Here is a 9,834-nt window from a genome sequence, read left to right as displayed (position 1 = left end):
AAAAGCCTCAATAGGACCCCGGGCAATGCTCACACCCAAGTTTCATAACCAGAATAGGGACAAGTGCAGTGTGGAAATGCCAACCCTCATGTGTACAAGTTCAGAGGGAGCTCATGGGTCCCAAGGCAAGGCTCACATGAGGGGGGCATAACTTAAGTCTAAGAAGAGAGTGAAAAGTAGAGAAACTGAGTTCTAAAAACTGAGGGAATAAAGGAGAGGGAAAGGGTGAGGGGAGTCAGCCATTAACACTTCAAAGAATTGATAACTTCATGCAAAGGGGGCAGAGGATTGGGAATCCATTGCAAGGGGGCCTATATACTTAGGCATGGGTTAATTTTGGGCATGCACAGCAATATGGGGTGTTGTCATGCTTGTAAATCAACCAGAACACACAACATATAAGGGTAACATGGAGGTTATGATCCTAGGAGGGTCAAGTTTGGGTCATGCTCAACAATATTCAATGCTGTCATGACCCAAACTAACCACAAGTATTAATCACATTGGGGTAAGGATTTGGGATTCATAATACATTGATTCAGAACAGGATAAAGGAAATTACAGCATGCTAAATAATGGTACTGAATTAAATACAAGCAGTACGCAGACAAGAATGCAAAATCAGTGAGTAAGCATGTTGTTGTTGGTGCTGAAAAACTTAATTAGAACATACCAGTCAAAGAAGCAAAGTGCAGTAAAGAAAAGTAGCAGGACTTCGAAATATAGCCTTGGCTTTCAGCCGGCTAAACAGGCAGTAGCACAAGTAGTAGTAAAGCAAGAGAGAGGGTTCGAGTGTAAGTGTGAGTTCAGAACTAAAAGTGCTCGTGTGTTTGAAAGAGAAGAAGTAACGGGTATTTATAGTTTTTTTTAAAACGAGTAAGAAAGAGGTAATAAGCTACAAACATGGAAACAATCATGATTTATAATCAATTATACAAGTGATTGTCCTTAATTAAGGGGTCACTTCCTTAACGGGAAGTGACAGGTTCGAAATAAGGAAAGCAATCAATTAAAAAGCAAGCTGAAAGTTTCCATAAAAGAAGTAGTAAAATAACAAGTAAGAAATTCGAGTCTAGGTACAGAGATACTCTAATTTTGGAAAGGATTCAGTAAGGAAAAACAGGAAAGAAATCAATTAACCTTAATAGGCGAGTGAAATCAGAATCTCACAAAGGAAAAGTTTAAACTTAGTCACGAGTTTGAAAACTAGTCAAAGAAGGAGACTCAACATATAAATAGGGTTCATAAACATTATACATGCGAGGCTAGGACTATTGGCAAGAAGAAATAGCACACAACAGTAGCACAAAGATTTAGTAGATAGCAACATTCGAAGCATGGCAGTCCAGTAGGTCAAGTCGCGAAGAAAACATAGAATATCAAAAGCATGCGAAGGTCTCACAGTAGCAGGTGAGGAAAACCCCTTAAGGTTTCGAGCATATTTGAGTTTTAGAGAAGATATAAACCCATCAATCAGAAGAATCACACAAATGGAGCAAAAGATTTCGAAATAAAGAACTTCAAATCTAGTCATGCACTTAAACGAACAGTCTTAGACACAAAACCCTGGGATTTTCAACAATAGGAGAGTTTTAAAAGAGAATAAGCAAACAAATCGGACAAAACTCAGGCAAACAAACATTCGTTTAGTAAACAGTTAAAAGAAATTAGGGGTTTTAACATGCAAACTCAGGTAGAAGAACAATATAAGCAAACATAGCCAAACATGTCAAAGAACCAGAGAAACATTTTGAAATAACTTAACAAAAACCCTAATCGGAAAGATAAGGGGTTTTGAAAGTAGAGTTTTAAAAGAAAATTTGAGAAAAACACTTAGAAGTTCAAAGCAAACATAGAACTGAAACAGATCTAAAAAGAAATCGAAGGAAACTTAAACGCCAAGGTTTCAGAAGAACCCCAAGTGGTGAAAAAGACTTTGAAAACCAACGATCTAAGTAGGAGAGTCAAGATTCTGACTCGAATAGCCATGGCTGGCCGGAGAAAAAGTTGGAGACGATCGGAGAACAGTCATGAACTGCAATCGAACAAGCCTGGACCAAGCTCTTTCGAGATCTAGCCTCGAGACCATAATAATCGAGCACGTAGAAGTCATGGGAGGTGGATATAGGTCTCCGATGACTTTGGGAACCATATATTTGGGGAGGTATTAGGGTTGTAGTTGATGGCGATGACTAGGGTTTGAGAGGATTTGAGAGAGAAGGGGATTCATAGGCAGCGGAATTTGGAAATGAGGCTAGGGTTAGGGGTCGTTTGAATTAAAAAGGCAAGGATGGTTGTTGACCGTTGATCTGAATGATCAACGGCCTGGATCAAAATGGGCGATTGGGCGGGTTATGAAGATGGGTTTGGGTCGGATTAAATCTGTCACGACCCAAAAATCCCTCCGAAGGAGTCGTGATGGCACCTAGTCTCTAAACTAGGTAAGCCTAACATCTGCTAAAATAACATTGATATTTACTAACTTCAAATGAAATTTCTCTAAACAATTTACCATTTCCAAAACCGGTAATACAAGTCATAAGCTTTTCTAAGAGTAGTTATAAAAAATAAATACATTACTGTTCCGAACAAAATGAACATATGGAAATAAATACAATTGAAGGTGACTCCGAGGACCGCGATCGCTGCAGCAGGTTTACCTTGAGTCTCCACCACAACAAACAGCTACTATTGATTAAATACCTGGATCTGTACACAAAATGTACAGAAGTGTAGTATCAGCACAACCGACCCCATATGATGGTAAGTGCCTAGCCTAACCTCGGCAAAGTAGTGACGAGGCTAGGACCAGACTACCAAATAAACTTGTACAATATAGCGTACAAGATAATAGGAAGCTGATAACAATGATGGCAACAATGATCAACCAATAATATAATTAGCAGGCAACAAGAACACCATAAATGCTTCTCAAAAAATAATAAATACAAGTGCAATCAATTAATCGAGTCGTTCAAATATAAATCTTTCGCCTATAAATCCTTCCAGTAATAATCTCTAAGATAATATGCTTTTCAATAAATACATTTCAAATATATTTCCTTCATATAAGTATCTTCCAAGTAAGCATCTTTCGAATATAATTCTTTCAACTAAAGGTCACCTTGTGACGCATCATTTCATAATCACAAATAATATAGGTCTCAACCCACTTTCATATTTTCATGGCACCTCGTACCCACATATTTCTGTCTCATATTGCACAACAATAACCTTATATTACCCAGTTCATAGGTTCCATGACTCAATACAATTAAGAATGTTCAAGGAGCCTCATTCACTTAACATAAAGTAGAGTACAGCTCCCAACCCAAATAGGAAAATCAGCAAGAAAAGATGAAGTTATTTTTAGAAATCATTTGATAAAGAAAATACCATTTTCAATTAAAGTACATTATCAAATAAATTATTACCTTTAATACGAGAAATCAAAAAATCAAAACACAGAAGAAATTTCTTTTAAGTAAAGTACAACCTCAAACAGTTTAAGGAAAATTTAGCTGAGAAATCAATTGAGTTAAAAATGTAACAATTGTTGAAATTTGAAGTATTGATTATATATATAAAACAAATAGGGCGAGGTATTAACAACACTATGGATTCCCACACAAAAGATCACAGTCGTAAAGGAATCTAAACCATTAAAACACTTGAATTGATAATAACAATTACAACGGAGACAAAATAATCACGGAAGGAGTACAACGGTCAGGGCCCTACTGAGATAAAATAAAATATAAGGTATGACAGATATGATAAGCAACTCAGTTGCAAGCTAACAATAAGAATATTAATACGAGAAAGTAAGGAATGCAATAACTGAAACAGAGGCTTAAACAATAGCTAGGATAATAACCGGGGATCTCTCAGTATCCCGAGGATCTCTTGGTATCCTCAATCTATACCAGGGATCTCTTGGTATCCCGAGGATCTCTTGTTATCCTCATTACATACTAGGGATCTCTTGGTATCCTCATTACATACTAGGGATCTCTTGGTATCCTCATTACATACTAGGGATCTCTTAGTATCCCGATGATCCCTTGGTATCCTCATTATATACTAGGGACCTCTTGGTATCCTCATTACATACTAGGGATCTCTTCGTAACCTCATTATAAATGCTAGGGATCTCTTGGTATCCTGAGGATCTCTTGGTATCCTCAATATATGTGCAGGGGGATCTCCCGAGAATCTAACCCGTAGTCCTAAAGTAAATACACAATGTAACCAACAGAATCAACAGTTACATCACAACAGAAGGATCGAATATCACCGCAATACATATAACAACAATAAATGACAATAATACAAGGTAAGACAAGTAAATCAACTCAAGGGATGTAAATCACGAGAAATAGTCGAACCAGCGCAAAGGAATAACCACAGAAAAGAATACTGGCATAAAGGAAACAGTTCAATAACGGGAAAACTAACACGTAGCAACGATCCCATCATATATAAGTCAATAATAAGGAAATCAACACGAGTCAAGTAGCTATGAAAATATAACACAACAATAGGAGAGACGAAACTCTTCATTTAAGTTAAATAGGAGTCACATTAATCAAAGTATAAGACTCACGGGCATGCTTGACTCCAATGTATAGATACTCGTCACCATGCCTATACGTCGTACTCGACAAATAACACATAACAATTATGACACAACTCCTAATCCCTCAAGCTAAGGTTAGACCAAACACTTACCTCGTTTTGCAACCAATTTAGTCCACTAGTAGGCCTTTTCCTCGATTATCCAAATTTGAATGGCTCGAATCTAGCCAAAAATAATTCGATACGGTCAACAAAAATTATAGCAATCAATCCCATATGAAAATATTAATTTTTCCAATAAAATCCGAAATCAACTCAAAAATTGCCCGCGGGGCCCACGTCTCGGAATCCGGCAAAAATTATTTAATATGAACTCCCATTCAACCACGAGTCTAAACATACCAAAATTACTAAATTTCGATAATATTTCGACCCTCAAATCCATCCGAGAGGGTTTTCAAACTCTTCCAATTAAATTCATAGATTTAATGCCAAAACTAGTAATAGATTCGGGTAATCTAACAAAAATTAAGTAAAGAACACTTACCCCGTTGTTTTCTCTAAAAATCTCCCGAAAATCACCTCTCCCCAAGCTCTAATTTGGTAAAAATGGAAAATGGGACGAAGTCTCATTTTCAGAACTTGAATTATAATTTGTCTACCAATTTTTGCATCTGCGGTACTGTTCACCGCATCTGCGAAAAAACCAGCAATTGCCCAGAAAATTTCAGTAGCTTTTTATTTTACTAAAAATGCTCTAACTCCATCATACGAGCTCGGAATTCGACGATTCTTGTTCCTATGAGTCACAAATAATAATACGAGCCTATTCCTTCAATTGAAACAAAATTCGGAGATCATTCGCTCAATATGATACCCATTTCGCTAGTTAAACAATTAACTCATGTTTCGCGCTAAAAACTCAATCGCGACTTGATGAAATTAGACCAAGCTTTCCATATCACTCCTATAATTCATTATCAAAATCCAGAAAGTCTCGAAATTAAATTTTGATTTCTAGAACTAAAAATGGACCTTTGGATCACTACGTGCTTATGCTCAAAACATCAAACTCTTCCAAAAACTCTTCCAAAACTCATCCGAGCCCCACGGGATCCCAATGAAGTAAACTGACAAGTCTCATAAAATAACAAAAATTTAGTCGATGCCTCAAATAACATTGAACAACACTAAAACATGAATCGCACCCCAATTCAAGCTTATTCAAAAGTAACAAATTCCAAATTCTACATTTGATGCAGGAACCTATCAAATCAATTCCGATTGACCTCAAATTTTACACACAAGTCATAAATGACATAACGGAGATGTTCCGATTACCAGAATCGGATTTTGATCCCGATATCAAAAAGTCAACTCCCCTATCAAACTTTCCAAAAATTTTCTATTTTCCAAATTTTTCCAAAATGTGTTAAATTGACCTACGAACTTTCAAATCCAAATCCGAGCAAATGCCCAAGTCCGAAATTACCATATGAAGCTATTGGAGTTATCAAAATTCTATTCCGGAGTCGTTTGCTAAAAAGTCAAACTCCGGTCAACTCTTTTCATTTAAGCTTCCAAAATGAGAGTTATTCTTTCATTTAAATTCCGAATCTTCCAAAAATCAAGCTCGACCACACATGCGGGTCATAATACATATTATGAAGCTTCTCGAGGTCTTAAGTCGTTGAACGAGACGAAAATTCTTAAAACGACAGGTCAGGTCGTTACAAAATCAGAATTGGGTCGGGGTTCAAATGGTTTCAGTTGAGTCCAATTGGGGTCAGAATTGGGCTATCATTGAAATGAAATTGAGCTAACATTTAAATAGCCAATTTTTCCTATTTAATTTATAAGAAATAATAAATTAATTTCTGGAAATATCTTAAAGGTACCAAAATGATTTATAGCACATAATTTACAATTTAAAAATACCAAACCTAATTTTTATGAATATAAACGTAATTAACCTTAAAAGAGGCTAATTATGTAATTATATACAATTTAACTTTAAAAATGCTAAATGACTTTGTAAAAATATGCAAAAATTATATTACCTATATTTTAGTATAAATATGAAAATCTAATAAATGAATTACCAAAATGATAATTTTAGGAATAATTATTGGGTTTTTATGGATAAAATAGGGTAATAAATCGATTTAAAAATCTTTAAAAATTAAGAAAAAATAATAAAGCATTTGAGCATAGTTATATATGCACACATATGCTATTTTGAAAGTATTTTGAATATTAAAATATACAGAAAAAAAATTAAATATCAACAGTTGGAACAATTAATTTAGGAAATTAGTCAAAAAAGAGATGGAGTAGTACAATCAAGAGCAAGCTTTCTAGAGCTTTTTGTCCATATGTGCATATATATTTTTTATTATGCGATTATGTGGAAAATAATTACTGTGTGGTTTAAATTTATATGACTATATTTGATTGAGCAACTTTGTCCTTACAATAATCTTGAAGTAGCTTAGAAAGAAAAAATTATAAACATCCGTAGTTTGCTTTAAGTTGAGTGCAATTTTTTGAAATAAATTGAGGCGTGCCATTCACAAATGAATCCCTTAATCTATGGCTCTCATATTAATTTTACAACTTAGTGTAGAAAACATTTTGAACACTCGGAGTTTGCTTTAGGCGCAATTAAATAAAGTGTCATAGCTACGGGTACGGTTCCCGTGACGTAGTTGTGATGCTTTACTTTCTAAAATTCGGAGGTACATTTATATGACCCGGCCACAATTTAATTTTGTTAATAAAATAAACAAGTTGTAGATCGTAGGTACGATTCCCGTGACACGATTCACAATGTGTAATCAAATAATTAGTTTTATGACAATCAGATTGTTAAAAGCGGTTTTAAAAGGGATAAAATGTGTAGGTTTCAAAATATTTTAAAATCAGATAAATAGGCCAATAATAATAGTTGAGCGAGCGTGCTAGAATCACGGAATCCGGGAATGTCTAACACCTTCTCCCGGGTTAACAGAATTCCTTACCTGAATTTTTGTGTTCGCAGACCATAAATAAGAGTCAAACTTCCTCGATTCGGAATTTTTAAACGGGTGACTTGGGACACCATAAATTATCTCAAGTGGCGACCCTGAATTTAATAAATAAATAAGGCTCAAATAAGAGGGGATTTCAATGTACAATAGTTTGAAATTAAACAAAGTTTGAAAGAGCAATTAAAATAGCTGATTTTGAATAAGGAATTACAGTGCTTAAAAAAAGAAGGGGAAATAAAGAAATGGGGTCCTAGGTTTGCAAAAAAAATGGATCACATTAATGCAATACCCGGTAATCACTCCTCAAAAGAGGGGTTATACGTGGCACTAACGCACCAGTCATCATATCCATATCTACCCTTCCCACCCTGTTAAGGTATTACAATGCGGATTGGTCTCGATTACTATTGCATGCTATTACCCGTCCCATTCCTATCAGTCCCGGAGGCACTTAGGACTACTATTCCTAAAGGGAGGGGATATTAGGCTGATTGGTTTCAAAGGATTAAAATCTAAGGCGACATACAAAAACAGATAATATGGCATATAAAGGGGATGCATGTAAACAGACAAAAGGCTCATGTATACCTCCTCAAAACAAAAGCACATAACTAGCATGACTTGCACATACTTTTTAGGTTTGATTTAAAGCACATAAAGACGAGGGAAGTTAATTGTTGAAGCAGATTAGTTTATTACATAACTCAGATAAGAAGTTCGAATCATGTCTGCCTGCTGGTTGTAACAATTAACAAAGGCGGATTCAATTTTACAGTTATTACTCTAAATATTGCCTAAGTGTTTAGACGGGGTCCTATAGGCATGATATCTACTTAATTAAGAAGGTGGTGAAACAGTAATAACTTAAAACGTACTGCTTGAAATCCTATAGGCATGCTTGCTAAACCTTGTTGAAACTAAAGAAATTATTAAACAAAGGTTCAGAATAGACGAATTTAAATTAGACTAGTTCCAAATTCCGCAGATGATGGTATATACTATTACTGACTCTAATCCACATGGGCATGATATATAATATTGAATGTGAATGGAACGACTCAAATTTATTTAAGAACCCCTATAGGTATGATTTCTATGTGTTACTGATTTCAGCATGCTACTAGGTTATAACCAATTGGGCCCTAAAAAAACATGATATCTAAATGGTGACAAATTTGTAGAATTTTAGACAATCCCTATAGGAAGGTTATCTAGATGTGATGTTGAACAAGTAAGTCCTATAGACATGGTTTCTAAATGTAATGTGAATATGTAGAATTGGAGCAGTCCTATAGGCATGTTTTCTAAATGCGATTTGAACAAGTAGAGAATGCAATCCTATAGGCATGTTTTTCACCCTTGAGCATGCATAATTTCCCAACCATTTTTTCACTGGCCAGCCCCAAATGTTCATTACAAATTATTACAAACCAGGAATAATAAATTACATAAAAAAAAGTGCAAAGAAAAGTTACAACCAGAGGAAGCCTAATTCTTGACTTCCTCTCTGAGTTATGAGATAAATCAACTCAAAATACCATTGATCCAAAGCCTTTCTTAGCCTGAGTGTGTAAGAGTTCCCTAAAAGCCTCAATAGGACCCCGGGCAATGCTCACACCCAAGTTTCATAACCAGAATAGGGACAAGTGCAGTGTGGAAATGCCAACCCTCATGTGTACAAGTTCAGAGGGAGCTCATGGGTCCCAAGGCAAGGCTCACATGAGGGGGGCATAACTTAAGTCTAAGAAGAGAGTGAAAAGTAGAGAAACTGAGTTCTAAAAACTGAGGGAATAAAGGAGAGGGAAAGGGTGAGGGGAGTCAGCCATTAACACTTCAAAGAATTGATAACTTCATGCAAAGGGGGCAGAGGATTGGGAATCCATTGCAAGGGGGCCTATATACTTAGGCATGGGTTAATTTTGGGCATGCACAGCAATATGGGGTGTTGTCATGCTTGTAAATCAACCAGAACACACAACATATAAGGGTAACATGGAGGTTATGATCCTAGGAGGGTCAAGTTTGGGTCATGCTCAACAATATTCAATGCTGTCATGACCCAAACTAACCACAAGTATTAATCACATTGGGGTAAGGATTTGGGATTCATAATACATTGATTCAGAACAGGATAAAGGAAATTACAGCATGCTAAATAATGGTACTGAATTAAATACAAGCAGTACGCAGACAAGAATGCAAAATCAGTGAGTAAGCATGTTGTTGT

This window comes from Nicotiana sylvestris, chromosome 7 (assembly GCF_000393655.2).
Source record: "Nicotiana sylvestris chromosome 7, ASM39365v2, whole genome shotgun sequence".
Classification (NCBI taxonomy): Eukaryota; Viridiplantae; Streptophyta; class Magnoliopsida; order Solanales; family Solanaceae; genus Nicotiana; species Nicotiana sylvestris.
This window is presented reverse-complemented; position numbering follows the sequence as displayed.